This window comes from Pongo pygmaeus, chromosome 19 (assembly GCF_028885625.2).
Source record: "Pongo pygmaeus isolate AG05252 chromosome 19, NHGRI_mPonPyg2-v2.0_pri, whole genome shotgun sequence".
Taxonomy (NCBI): domain Eukaryota; kingdom Metazoa; phylum Chordata; class Mammalia; order Primates; family Hominidae; genus Pongo; species Pongo pygmaeus.
In genome coordinates this window covers 68,917,148-68,931,091 of record NC_072392.2, presented here as the reverse complement: position 1 = coordinate 68,931,091, position 13,944 = coordinate 68,917,148, and the positions used below count along the sequence as shown (strand labels likewise).

At 54.6% G+C, this 13,944-nt stretch overlaps 1 pseudogene; it reads left to right on the top strand.

Annotated features, from left to right (window-relative positions):
* Window positions 1-1,096: 1,096 nt before the first annotated feature.
* Window positions 1,097-1,801, top strand: LOC129018013 (mRNA turnover protein 4 homolog; annotated as a pseudogene).
* The last annotated feature ends 12,143 nt before the right edge of the window (window positions 1,802-13,944 follow it).

The window sequence follows — 13,944 nt, the reverse complement described above, 5'->3', positions numbered from 1 at the left end:
ATATATATTTAACTGTATAAAAACCGTGGCTTTATGCAATTTTAAAAATTTTGTTGGCCAGGTGCGGTGGCTCACGCCTGTAATCCCAGCACTTTGAGAGGCCGAGGTGAGCAGATCACAAGGTCAGGAGTTCGAAACCAGCCTGACTAACATGGTGAAACTCCGTCTCTACTAAAAATACAAAAACTAGCCGGGTGTAGTGGTGCGTGCCTGTAATCCCAGCTACTCAGGAGGCTGAGGCAGGAGAATCGCTTGAACCCGGGAGTCGGAGGTTGCAGTGAGCCAAGATCATGGCACTGTACTCCAGCCTGGGTAACAGAGCAAGACTCTGTCTCAAAAAAAACAACAAAAAAAAATTGTCGTCGGTCAAGTGCAGTGGCTCACGCCTATAATCCCAGCACTTTAGGAGGCCGAAGCAGGTGGATCACTTGAGGTCAGGAGTTCGAGACTAGCCTGGCCAACATGGAGAAACCCCGTCTCTACTAAACATACAAGAATTAGCCAGCTGTGGTAGCGTGTGCCTGTAATCCCAGCTACTTGGGAGGCTGAGAAGAATCGCTTGAACCCAGGAGGCGGAGGTTGCGGTGAGCCAAGATCACGCCACTGCACTCCAGCCTGGGTGACAGAGCAAGACTCTGTCTCAAAAAAAAAAAAATTGTTGTTATGAAGGCTTATTGTCAAAGAAAGTAGGAAGAACGTGTTTAGCGATGTTTAGCTGGATAGTGACCGTCCAATTGTACTCTTGTCCTGACCCCGCACTGTTTAGGGGCAGCTTGCTTCATTGCTCGTTTGCTGCTGGACCCCAGAGCATGACCCACAAAGGCTTCCTCTGCCTAAGGCTCCAGGGTTCCCTGCTGTCTTCACACAGCCCTGGACCATGGGGAGGTGGGGAATCCCAGAACACACATTTTGCTGTGCTTTTCCCAGACCTCAAACAACCTCCCCTTCCCTAATCACTGTATGATGGGCAAGTGCCAGCTCATACTTCCAGTCTCAGCCCAGATCTGCCCTCCCCGGCTCCAGCAGGCAGATGGCTGCCCCTCCAGATGCCCCATGCTATTTGCAAGTTACCTATTAAAAATGGTTCTTCCACGTGGATTCAGTGCGATGCCCAAATCCAAGCGCGACAAGAAAGTCTCCTTAACTAAAACTGCCAAGAAAGGCTTGGAATTGAAACAAAACCTGATAGAAGAGCTTTGGAAATGTGTGGACACCTACAGTACCTTTTCATCTTCTCTGTGGCCAACATGAGGAACAGCAGGCTGAAGGACATCCAGAACACCTGAAAGCACAGCTGGATGTTCTTTGGCAAAAACAAGGTGATGATGGTGGCCTTGGGTCAGAGCCCACCTGATGAGAACAAAGATAACCTGCACCACGTCAGCAAAAGGTTGAGGCGTGAAGTGGGTCTCCTGTTCACCAACCGCACAAAGGAGGAAGTGAATGAATGGTTTACGAAATGCACAGAAATGGACTACACCCGAGCTGGTAACAAAGCAGCTTTCACTGCAAGCCTGGACTCAGGGCCCCTGGAGCAGTTCCCCAACTCCATGGAGCCACAGCTCACGCAGCTGGCCCTGCCCACTGCCCTCGAGAGAGGTGTGCTGTCCAATTATGAGGTGTGCTGACCCCGGAGCAGGCTCATGTCCTGAAGCTTTTTGGGTATGAGATGGCTGAATTCAAGGTGACCATCAAATACATGTGGGATTCACAGTTGGGAAGCTTCCAGCAGATGGGAGATGACTTGCCAGAGGGCGCATCCAAGTCTGCAGAAGAGTCAGACTCAGAAGACGATGACTGAAAGGGTCTTAGGACTGAAGGTCTCCTGGAACCTTCTGAGTCTCACTGGACCATGCAGGACTGCCGCCACCCCTCTAGAGAGAGCAGCTTTTTATTTGGCTGTAGACAGGGAACACGCTGGGCACCGACTTCCTATAAAGAATAAAACTTTGCAGGATGTCTCCCTGGAGACAAAAAAAAAAAGTTCTTCTGCCACACGGGAGGTTTGCGGACTGCCTCTTTATGGATCAGGACCTTTTCTTGAGCAGGAACTTGGGAGCTCTGGGAGTAGGGAGGGGGCAGGGCCTCTGTGTGGGGCTCAGAGCTCAGTGCTGGGATGATGGGGCTTTGATATCTCTGAAGTCTGCAGGGCTTGAGCACTGAAGAAACTCAAAATTCTAGGGAAAACTAGCTAAGGACTTGGGTTTTGCCTAGGGGTGAAACCACCTGAGAAGGCCCCAGAGAACCAAGGTCTGCGAGGAAGTTGGCAGGAACCCCCATTGGCACCCCTGCCAGCCACTATCTCTGAGGGCCAAGGTGGTGACTGGCAGCCAGGGGCTCAGTGGGGAGGGCAGAAAGTGGACAGGGGCCTCTAGAAAATCCAGGCTCAGCTGGTAGCTCTGAGGTGGGGGAAGAAGGGGAAAGGCAGGATGTTGGAGGCAGCCAAGGTTGGGGGTGGGATGGAAGTGGCTGAGCTGAAAAGAGGCAGGGGCCAGCCTAGGAGGCCAACCCATACCTCACTCACAGCTTCTGGCTCCCTGGAGAAGGATGTTCTTGTTGGCAGAAGCCGGGGCAGGTAGAGTGTGAAGGGAACCCTGCCCTTCCTTTCCTCAGAGGACACTTCAAATGAGTGGGAGCCCCAATATTTACCAAGTACCTGCTGTGTGCCAGGCACTGTGCTGAGGGGCTTCACCTCACTTTCCCTAGAGAGCCATGGCCTACCTGTCGGGTGGCATCAGAGACCACCTAATCCAATTCTCCCATTGGCCGGAGGAGGAAGCTGAGGCTCAGACGTGGGGAGGGACTTGCCCTGAGTTGAGTGAGAAGAGGACCCTGGGCTGGAGTTTGGGTCTCTTGACTCCTTGTCCCGGGTGCTTCCTTAACTGTCCCTGGGCCATCCAGGACAAGGACATGCTCTGCCCAGAGCTGGTGGAACCACAGCAATGGACCACTCCAAGCTCCCGACATGGTAGCTGGCCCTGTCCTGATGCCGCCACCCTCTGTGTCCCTGCCATGGCCCATAATGCCTGGTGCTGGAGGCAAGGGGACTAGGAGGGGCTGATTCAGCTGCAGGCTCTTCTTTCTCTTGAAAGAAAGAAAGGGCCCTGCCTCCCATGGGCCCAGCTATCTCCTCTCTCTGGATCCCTGACTCCCCATCCAGTCTTCAGCTCCCCTAAGGCCCATGGGATGCTGTCTCCTTTAACCCAAAGCCAGGAGGAGTCTGAGACAACCACTGGGACTGGGAAGTGAGAGGCTGGGTCCCCTGTTTCATTCTATTTATTTTTTTCATCATCATTGTCATCATCGATATCCTCACAATGATTGAGAACATTTGAGGGTCCACTCTGGGCTCTGCTTACAAGCAGGGACTATTATTTGCTCCATTTTTCAGCTGGAGGAAATGGGGTCAGAGAGGGTGATTGAAGCCCAAGGTACCCTATTCAAAAGAATCAGAAAGGGGCCGACTCCCTGGTCCGCTGGGGGTGTGCAAAGGTGAGCATTCCTGCTCTATCTCTATCCCCTCTGAGCCACGACCATCAGCTCCTCCTCCCTCTCCCGGGACACCTGAGAAACTGGCTATGACACCTACCCTCCCTTCATGCTCACCCCTCGAGGCCGTAGTTTGGTCAGCCAGAGGAACTCTCCGTCCAGGAGCTGGGTGTGTGCGCAGACCCCATCAGAGAGCGAGCCTGGGGATCGTCCTCTCTGCCTCTGTCCTCTCTCCCATCCTGCCCGTGGCTGTGTCCAAAGGCAGCTCTCGATGTGCTGGGGATGGATGGGAACACTGCTCACAGGGCTGGGCATGCTGGCACGCACCTGTAATCCCAGCTACTCAGGAGGCTGAGATGGGAAAATCACTTGAGGCCAGGAGTTCAAGACTAGCCTAGGGAACACAGTGAGATCCTTGTCTCAATTTTTTTTTTTTAACGAAAAGAAAGAAACGCCGTTGACAGTCCCTGATCATTTGGCCCACAAACATGGACTTGAGCTCCTATTGTGCCCCCACACGGTCCTGGGCACTGGGCAGACAAGTCTGGAATGTAGACTCTGCCCTCCTAGAGCTCATCGTCCAGGGTAGGTGGAGAAGAAACCCACCAACTCCATTCAACCTGCAGACAGTGAACTTTGTGTGCCAAGCACCACTGTAGGCACTAGGGGTCCAGATATGAACAGAACAGCCCAAATCTCCGTCCTCAAGGAGCTCACATTTGAGAAGAGAGAGACAGAATGGAACTAAAATAAAGAAGCAAGTGACATAGCCTGTAGAAGGGAATGTGTGCTAGGGAGAAAGATAATGCAGGGAGGTGCCAGAGAGTGGGAGTGTGGGAGTTGCGATCATATCACAAAACTCATTGGTGCTGTGGACAGTTTGGGGGCTGCAGAAGAGCAGAGAAAGGACCTCTGACCCCTCCCTGAGCTGTGCTTGCTCTCCTGAAGGGAGTTAAGAATGGAAATGGGGAATTCAGATCACCTTTGTCCCAGGCCCATGGTCCCCAAACTTCATGGCAAAGAGCAGGCACAGTGGGGCTTTCTGAAATGATCTCTGACACTGTGTGCACCCAGAATGCAAGCGGACAGACTGCACACATCTGGACATGAATGTGCATATAGATTTGTACCATCGATAGACACCCAGCATCAGTGCTATTTCAGCATCAGTGCTATTTCAGGCACCTTGTCCCTAAGAGGTCTCAGATGCAAAACAACAGCTCGCATGAAGGCAGCGAATGCTGAAGGCAGAACCAAGGGGCAAGAGGTTACAGAAAACATCCTGGGAAGCAGCAGAAGTTGAACCAGGCTAGATGGCCTTTACTAGATTAAGCTCTAAGAGCTGCAGCTGCCTGTAATGAAATAAAATGGGCTAGCTCAGGAGGTAGCGAGTTCTTATCACCGGAACCTCAAAGGAAGGCTTGACAGCTTGTGAAGGGGATTCAAGGACTGGATTGCGGGAGAGCATGAATGTCCTCAATAAGGTTACTTGGGTCCTATAAAGTTGGGGGAGTCACTAAAGGACTGGAGGGATGAATGGTGGTGTGAAGCACTTGGACTTTATCTTAGAGGGCAATAGGGAGCCATGTTGGGTGTTGGAGCGGCAGAGAGACACATGGAAGGCTGAGTCTTGGAAAGATGAATCAGATCCAGCCCTATGCTGGATCAGACTGGGGTAAGGACGGACATAGAAGGGAGGAGACCAATTACTAGACTAGCCAAATGCATCAGTGGGGGTGTGTGCATGTGAAAACACGTACAATGTGCATGCAAGCAGAAACCTCCAAAGACTAGACAACCGTCAGTTGTGACAGCGTTGAATGGTCTCTAGTCTTGAAGCAGGAGTTGGACTCAGTGATATTTCAAGCCCATTTCCAAAGCTTTAGGCACATGCAGGAGTGTCTGTGGGTGTATGTGCAGACCTGGGTGTCTATGAGTATCGACTGAGTTCACTACTCCTTCATCAGCAGGGTCTGATGTGGTGAGCAGGAATGCACACCACAGGGTGACTTGGTGTTGGGGTGACTTTGTGGGCCTCTATTTGCGGGTGTAGCTGGGAAGCAAACATTCAAGATACTCATGACCCTGTGGGATTTTGCTGTCCCAGGTGTGATACACCGGTGTGTGTGTGTGCATGTGTGGGTATGTGTGTGTAGGAGAGGGGATTGGGGACATCCAAGGGCTGAGTGAGGCTTTGTGAGGGAATTATTGTTGCAGCTTCGGGTGGAGGAGTGGCCTGGCGTGTGGCTCCCTGTGACGTTCTCTCTTTTTTTCTTTTGAGACAGGCTCTCACTCTGTTGCCCTGGCTGGGGTGCCGTAGTGTGAACATGGCTCACTGCAGCCTTGACCTCCTGGGTTTAAGCAATCCTCCCACCTCAGCCTCCTGAATGGCTAGGACCACAGGCATGCTCCACCACGTTGGGCTCATTTTAAATTATTTTTATTTTTTGTAGAGACAGGGTTTTGTTGTGTTGCCCAGGCTGGTCTTGAACTCCTGGGCTCAAGCGATCTTCCTGCCTCGGCCTCCCAAAGTGCTGGGATTACAGGCATGAGCCACAGTGCCCGGCCCCTGTGAGGTTCTGATTTCTGACCAGTCTGGGGACACCAGTTTTGGGGGTTGCTGTGAGCCAGGGCCTTTCCCATACACCAGCTCCCTGAGCCATCTTAGCCACCCGTTATGATCCTTCTTGTTTCCATTACAACAAGTGAAGAAGCCGAGGCTCCCAGAACCTTGCCCAGAGTCACAGTACGATGCAAAGCATAGCCAGACCCCAGGAGTCCAAGCGCAGAGCTCTTGCCTCAGTGGCTACCTCTATTACGTGGGGACGTGAGTCACCAGAACACGGTTGGAGGAACAGTGCTGCCTTTACCTCTAGGCAAGGCATCTCCTCCCAGGCACCCATGCACCTTCAGAATCCCGGGCGAATCCCTGACCTCACCCTGACCCACCTCCCTCCACCTCCAGGCTCCTCAGCTCCCCTAGACCCTTGCTCCTGCAAACCCACATCCCACAACAACCTCATTGGAAAGCCGGGAGCAGCTCGCAGTCAGCATCCACGTTTTCACCCCAGCTGGGTGCTGCAGTCATTGTTCTGGCGAAGGAGGGCGAGGGGGCGGCTCGTGGGCGTTGCGACGCCGGGCTGTCTGCTTCGCTCGGCCGCTGGTTATTACCTCTCCTCAGGCTCCCATTAGCCCGCCTGCCCCAGAGGCCCGCGCAGGCTCCCTGCACCTCGGCACCTTTGTTCCTTAATTATCACTGGGGAGCTCGCTCACCTGCCTGCCACTTTCTAAGAAGCTGTCTGGCTCCCTTTGCCGTCCCGCACCCCCAGGACCTAAGCCTCTACACCCCCTGGGGTGGGGACTGGTGTCTAGCAGCAGCTTGCCCAAGGCTTCAGCCGGCTCCAGAGCCTCAGGTCTGCCCCATCCCAGCCCCTCATAGAAGCCCTCCCTCTTCCTCTCTTCTGCCTTCTCCAAGAACCCTGCCTGGATTAACTTTGTCTTGGATATCAGGCCTGGAAGGGACTTTAAATTGCCATGTGGGCCACGCGTGCGGTGGCTCATGCTTGTAATCCCAGCACTTTGGGAGGCCAAGGCGGGAGGATCACCTGAGGTCGGGAGTTCCAAACCAGCCTGGCCAACATGGTGAAACCCCGTCTCTATTAAAAATACAAAAAAGTAGCCAGGTGTGGTGGCGGGTGCCTGTAATCCCAGCTACTCAGGAGGCTGAGGCAGGAGAACCGCTTGAACTCGGGAGGCGGAGTGGTTGCAGTGAGCGGAGATGGCACCACTGCACTCCAGCCTGGGCAACAGAGCAAGACTCTGTCTCAAAAAAAAAAAAAAAGGCTGGGCACGGTGGCTCACGCCTGTAATCCCAGCACTTTGGGAGGCCGAGGCAGGCAGATCACGAGGTCAGGAGATCGAGACCATCCTGGCTAACACGGTGAAACCCTGCCTCTACTAAAAATACCAAAAAAATTGGCCGGGCGTGGTGGCGGGTGCCTGTAGTCCCAGCTACTCGGGAGGCTGAGGCAGGAGAATGGCGAGAACCCAGGAGGCAGAGCTTGCAGTGAACTGAGATAGCGCCACTGCACTCCAGCCTGGGCGACAGAGCAAGACTCCGTCTCAAAAAAAAAAAAAAAAAAAAAATGCTATGTGGTTCGATAGTGGCCCCCTCATTTGCTACCTGGATTGGGCCACCTACAGAAGGTACTCAGTGAATATTCAGTGAGAGGATGATGAAGCTCTGCAGCCTCTATTTGAATGTCTTAGTTGATAGGCAGCTCACTTTCTCCCAAAGCAGCCATCGCCACCTTGGATGGCTGGGACGGTTATAAAACCACTCTCCCCTCATGTACTGCCCACATCTCTCCCCAGGACCTTCTGATCTTCATGGACCTGAATCTAGACTCCACCTTGCTGTGTTCTGAGTCTGAGACTCAGTCCTGTGTTTCTTACTAGGGGCTCCTTGATGTCCGCACCTCAGGCGGGAAACTTCCCAGCATGAGGTTCTGTCCAGGAGCACTTGCTTCTCCTTCCAGGCTTAAGGATTCAGCCTTACCCCAGCCCAGCTCTAGCGCCTGGGTCTCCTTCTGTCTCGGACCTCTGGCTGCTGTTCCTGCAGAGGAAGGTGAAGGGGAGGAGACACTGGGGTGAGAGGCCTCGTGCCAAACAAGCTCTGACAGCCGGCAAGCACCAGGGAGGGAGCCTGCTGTACACACAGGCCAAGGCTGCCCTGCCAAGGGGAAGGCCTGGCGGAGGGCATCTCCCCTCCCCAGCTAGCCTGCTGCCCTGACTCTCACACACCTCCCTGCCTTCAGGGCACTGTGGGTTTCAGAGCCTCAGAGGCTGAGCTTCCAGATGAAGGAGCCAGGAGTGAGCTGACCCAGGTGGGCACCAGGGGCGCCCTCCTGTCAGGACAGTGCCTGCCCTCAGCGTCTAGGGCACAGCACTCCTCTCCCGGGGAGGACCTCCAGGGGATGAAAGTAGCTATCAGAGTCTACGGCTGCCTCTGGACCCAGCCCCTTACCCACAGTTACACAGAGGACGGGGACATGCAAGACACAAAGAACCCCGTGTCCACAAAGCGTCTCAGAGCCTGAGGGGGTTCTCTTTGGGGGCCACTCCACTCAGCGTTGCCATCTCCTCCCATGCCTCCGCCCTTAGCCATTCCCCTCTCCAGTCTTCATCCAAGTGGAGAGTTTCCTTTTGGTCTCCACTTTGCACTCTTTACACGTCCTGGTCTTCCCTCAGACTAGAAGCTCTGTGAGGCGAGGACCCTGCCTCTCGTTTCAGACTGCGGGGCGGTCTTGAGGCCCAGATCCTGCCTCTCACCTCAGGCTAGGGGCTCTGTGAGAACAGGATCCTGCCTCTCCCCTCAGACTGGGGGCTCTGTGAGGCCAGGATCCTGCCTCTCCCCTCAGACTGGGGGTTCTGTGAGGCCAGGATCCTGCCTCTCCCCTCAGACTGGAGGCTCCCTGAGAGCAGGGTCATGTTTCCCCTCAGACGGGCACACAGGAAGGTTGGAGACTATAGTCCAGCCACACCCTGTCTCGGTTCTGAGTGTCTTTCATCCCAGGAGTGCTATGGGGAGGCCAGGAAGGCGCCTGGCACTCGTTGGAGGGCCTCTGGACAAACACCAGCTGGGGGTGGAGGACTCGGGTCGGCACCTCCAGCCACCAGACCATGACCTCAGCTGGGCCGCCCCAGGCTGCCCTCCGGATCTGACTCAGAACCTTCCTGGGGCTGCTGCTGGGCGTCCATCCCCAGGGTCAGCCCAAGGAGGCCGCCAGATTCCACAGGCCCCACCCAGTTGGAGGCCACTACCCCCAGACCCCACTGGGGTCGCCAGGGGCTCCATCAGGATTGAAGGGGAGAGCAGAGGGCAAAGGTCACCTGCCAGGCCCCTTGCTCCACTACCCCCATCCCTTCCCACCCTCCTCACAGAGTCCCTGACACAGAGGCTGGGGACAAGGGGATCCCCAAAAGGCAAACAAGGCAGTTCTTCCATGATAGGAGACCCCCTCAAGGTAGTGGCTAAGTCACCCCCAGAACCTTTCTCATTAGGAGAAAATAAAAGAAGGCGAGTCCTGTGGTACATTCCCCGGAGCCTGGGTCTAGGTTTGCAGGGGAGTCTGAGGGCTGGGGGGATGGAGGTCCTGGAGGGGCAGGGCGAGAGGTGCCCCTGCCTGATCTCGGCCCGCACGCGCTCAGCTAAAGGGAGCTTTAAAAACGTAAATCAGGGTGTGTCCTCTCCTGCTTCCAACCTGCTAACAGCCTCCTTTCTTGCTCAGGATAACAAGGCCCTATCCCATCAGGACCCTGTCCGCCTCAGCCTCATCTCTGGCCTTTCCCCTCGTCCATTCCTCTCTAGGCTACGGATTCTCACACACTCCAGGTTCACCCATCCTCGGGGCTTCCCTGCCCCACCCCACCCCAAAGCCGTAGTCGTGCTCTGTGGCCCAGGCTGGAGTGCAGTGGCGAGATCTCGGCTCAGTGCAACCTCACCTCCCTGGTTCAAGCAATTCTCCTGCCTCAGCCCCCTGAGTAGCTGGGATTACAGGTGCCCACCACCACGCCCAGCTAATTTTTGTATTTTTAGTAGAGGCGGGGTTTCACCATGTTGGCCAGGCTGGTCTCAAACTCCTGACCTCATGATCCTCCTGCCTCAGACTCCCAAAGTGCTAGGATTACAGGCATGAGCCACCACACCCGGCCACCTCAGGGCTTTTGTACTCATCATTCCTTCCACCTAGAATACTTTTCCCTATACTTTTCCTTATTCTTGTTCTTCAAAACTCGAGAGACTTCTTCTAGAGGCCTTCCTAGATGACCCCATCTGAAACAGTGTCTGGTGTTTCTCCGGGTGCCCCTATCCCTTCCCTCTCTACATCCCTGGCCTTATTTTTCCTCCCAGCACTTGTCACTGATTGAAATGGGTTTCTTTGAATCACTTGGTTACTGTCTGTCTCCCCCACGGGGATGTGAGCTCCATGAGGGTGTGGCTGTATCCTTGTCCTCAGTGCCTGGCACAGGCTGGCGTAGTGGTTGCTCCAAAGACATCTGTTGAATGAGTGCCCTTCGGAGGGAGAGAAACACACACAGATACCCCAGGGACTGGTGGGATGGGTGCGAGCAAGGACGGGACAGCAGTCCTTACAGGATGTAGGGAAGGGGGCTCTCAGGCCTTAAAGGTACCATGGGCTGAGGGGGGGGGGGGTGGTGGGAAGGGAGGCTGCCAGGCAGTACCATCCTTGAATGTCCCCACCCCAGTCTGAAAACACAACTCTGGGTGCCAGTGGGGCTGAGGAAGGAGGCACCACAGGCCCATTCTTGGGTGTCCCCAGTCTGGAAGGGACAGGAAACAGTGCTTGGAAAGTCCTTGGGGTCAGACCTGTCTACCCAGCTTTGAGCCTGGGTTGCTGAAGCTGGGGGCAGTTCTGCTTGGCCCACTGCGTCAGGCTCGGCGCGTTCCAAACCCAACGCCTCATTCTTCCTGCAGCTTGCTCTGGCTTCTCTGGCTCCATCAACAAACTGCTGCTCCTCCCAGGCAGGCAGGCCTGAAAGCCCAGAGTGGCCTCTGCCTACCTCCCTCACTTACCCACGGCCCCACAGACCCCTCCCTGTGCAGTGACCGGGGACCAGGCTTCCCTGTCATCCTGGGCCTCTCCTTCGTATAAAGCAGCTGGAAAGGGAACCGTCCGAGGCAGTTTTACCTCCATCGGTCCAAGATTCCTCCAGCCTCTGAAACAAATTCTACCAAGGGGTTGGTGGGGGCAGAGAACGGAGGAAGGGTCCTGCCAAATTCTGACCCACATCCTCTGTAAGGGAAACTAGGTTGTATTGGAAGTGGACTCTGGAGTTAGACAGACTTCAATTATCTCACTTGCTACTTACTCTGTGACCTTGGGGAAGTTACTCAATTTCTCTGTTTGTTTCTCTAGCTCTAAAATGGAGATAAACAGATATATTTTACCAGGTTGCTTGGAGATTATGTGGGAAAACATATAATAAGCACCTAGAAAAATTCTGAAATACAGCTGATGTTAATAAATGAGAAACTCATTCCTTCCCTTTCAACCTGTACTCCTGCCCCTGCTCAAGAACCTGTGTGGCTCCCTGTTTCATACCATGTCTGATCTAAATTCCTCTGCCTGGCTCTCAAGGATCTCCAGTGTGTGGCCTGGCCTTTTCCAGCCAGTCATCACCCCGAAAGCTTCCCACACTCTCTCTTTACTCCTGTGTCCCCATGACCACAGTCATGCCTCTGCCATGCCTTCTGTCCACACTGCCCTTCTTGTCCCCTCTGCCTATCCTACTTGCAAACCAAGGGCCCCTTCTCGAGGAAGCCCTCCCCAAGCCACACCTCCCTTGCCCATTCTTGGGCTCCTCCGGGAGCCTGCTATTCACTCAGCCCAGTGTGACAGCCATGCTGTCCAAGCGGTTGGATATTCCATCGTTATAGATGTTGCCTGCCCATCCAGGTTGGTAGCTGTTTCCAGGTGGGCAAAGAACCCCCCTTGGATCTCCCTAGAACTTGCCACAGTGTTAAACATATAGTGAGTACTCAGTGAATATCTGTCTTTTGATTTATTATGAAGCAATAAATAAGGCAAATCAGTAAGTGGCAAGCAGGTGTTGGAAGGGATTCTAGAAGGGGTGAAGGGGTGTTGAGCCTCTCCCTTGTGACAGAAATTGGACTCAGCGTTTCATGTGTTATCTCCTCATTCTTACCAGTGTGGGAGGTAGTATTAACTCCATTTTACAGATGGGGAGGCTGAGGTTCAAAGAGATGCGGTGACTTGCCCAGGGCCACATGGCTGGAAATTGGCAGGGGCAGGATTTGATCTGAGGCTGGGGGCGGGGTGTGGTCTGGGGAAGAGCATTTCAGAGGGGGAGCAGCCTGTTCAAAGGCTCCAAGGGGAAAGCCAGGGTGAGTGTGTGGAGGGAGAGAGTGGGCAGATGCGCTGGAAGGGGTGAGTGGTACATGCGGGAAGGCACTGGTTTGCCCATTTGAAGAAGAGGGGAGAGGGCTCTGGAACTGCCTCTCTGACAGGCTGAAGGAAAATGCAGCCGGATGCCCCTTCTGGTGAGCTGACTAGGACTCCAGAATTTTCCTGTCAGAAAAAGCTGCAGCTAATTGCCTGAGTCCATACCAGGAGCTCAACCTCCTCTCCCTAGGCCCTCTGTCCCTAGAAGAGAAAAGATAGCTGCCGGGCGCGGTGGCTCACGCCTGTAATCCCAGCACTTTGGGAGACCGAGGTGGACTGATCACGAGGTCAGGAGATCAAGACCATCCTGGCTAACATGGTGAAACCCCGTCTCTACTAAAAATACAAAAAATTAGCTGGGCATGGTGGCGGGCGCCTGTAGTCCCAGCTACTTGGGAGGCTGAGGCAGGAGAATGGCGTGAACCCAGGAGGCGGAGGTTGCAGTGAGCCAAGATTGCGCCACTGCACTCCAGCCTGGGCGACAGAGCAAGACTCCGTCTCAAAAAGAAAAAAAAAGAAAAGAAAAGATGGCATTTGCATTCCCTCCCTGCAGAGGCAAGGATGTCAGAGAGGCTGAGAGTGATGTCACCTGGTGACCTCAGGTTTCTCACCACTTCTTCCAAAAAGCAGCTTTTTTGGAACCACTTGTCCGAGTGACTTGCCCCAAGCCTTCGTGTCATAGACCCTGCTGCTGTCGCCTCCAGTTGTGGCCCCTGCAAGGCCTTATGTACACCCAGCTCTCAGCGGGGTGCCAGCCTCAAATTCTCCTGTTTCCAGCACTTGGCACAGAGACCCTCACAGTCCCCCTTGACCCCCTCTGACCAAGCCCTCCACACAGGCAGCCAGGCCCAGCTGGAATAACACGGCTCCGCTCCCTCCTCCCTCCCACTAGTACTGGACTATTTACAACTCACCAGGGCCTTCACACCCATGAGCTCACTGGAGACTTCCCCACCCACCCTGGAAACCCAACAGGGCAAACACCATTAGTTCCATTTTGCAGATGGGGAAACTGAGGCTAGGTGCCCTGCCCAGTGAGTTCCCCAAGGCCCAGCCTCCTATCTTCTTAGTTTGAAGCTCTTCTCAATTCCTCCAGGAGGGTGGCCCAAACACCCCAAATTCAAAGTCGGGGAGTTTCAGGCAGATGGAAGGGTAGGATCTGATGAGTAGGATCTGTCACAGGAGCTGGAAGGAGACTCTCAGGCAGTGAGCCAGGACGGCGGGGGTGGAGGGAAGTTTTTATGGCTCCAGCCACTGGCTGGGTGAGAGCCTGGCAGGGGCTTCTTCAGGGTGGACATGGGGGCGGGGGGCAGGAGGGCTGGCTGGCCAGGCAAGCTGGCTGGGAGCACAGTTGGGGTGTCTGGCTCCCCAGAGTAGAGTAGGGGGAAGGGGGCGAAGCCCCAGACTCAGAGCTCCCTCCTGGGCAACAAGACATGGGAAACTATAGGCCGGCTGCAGCTGGAGAGAC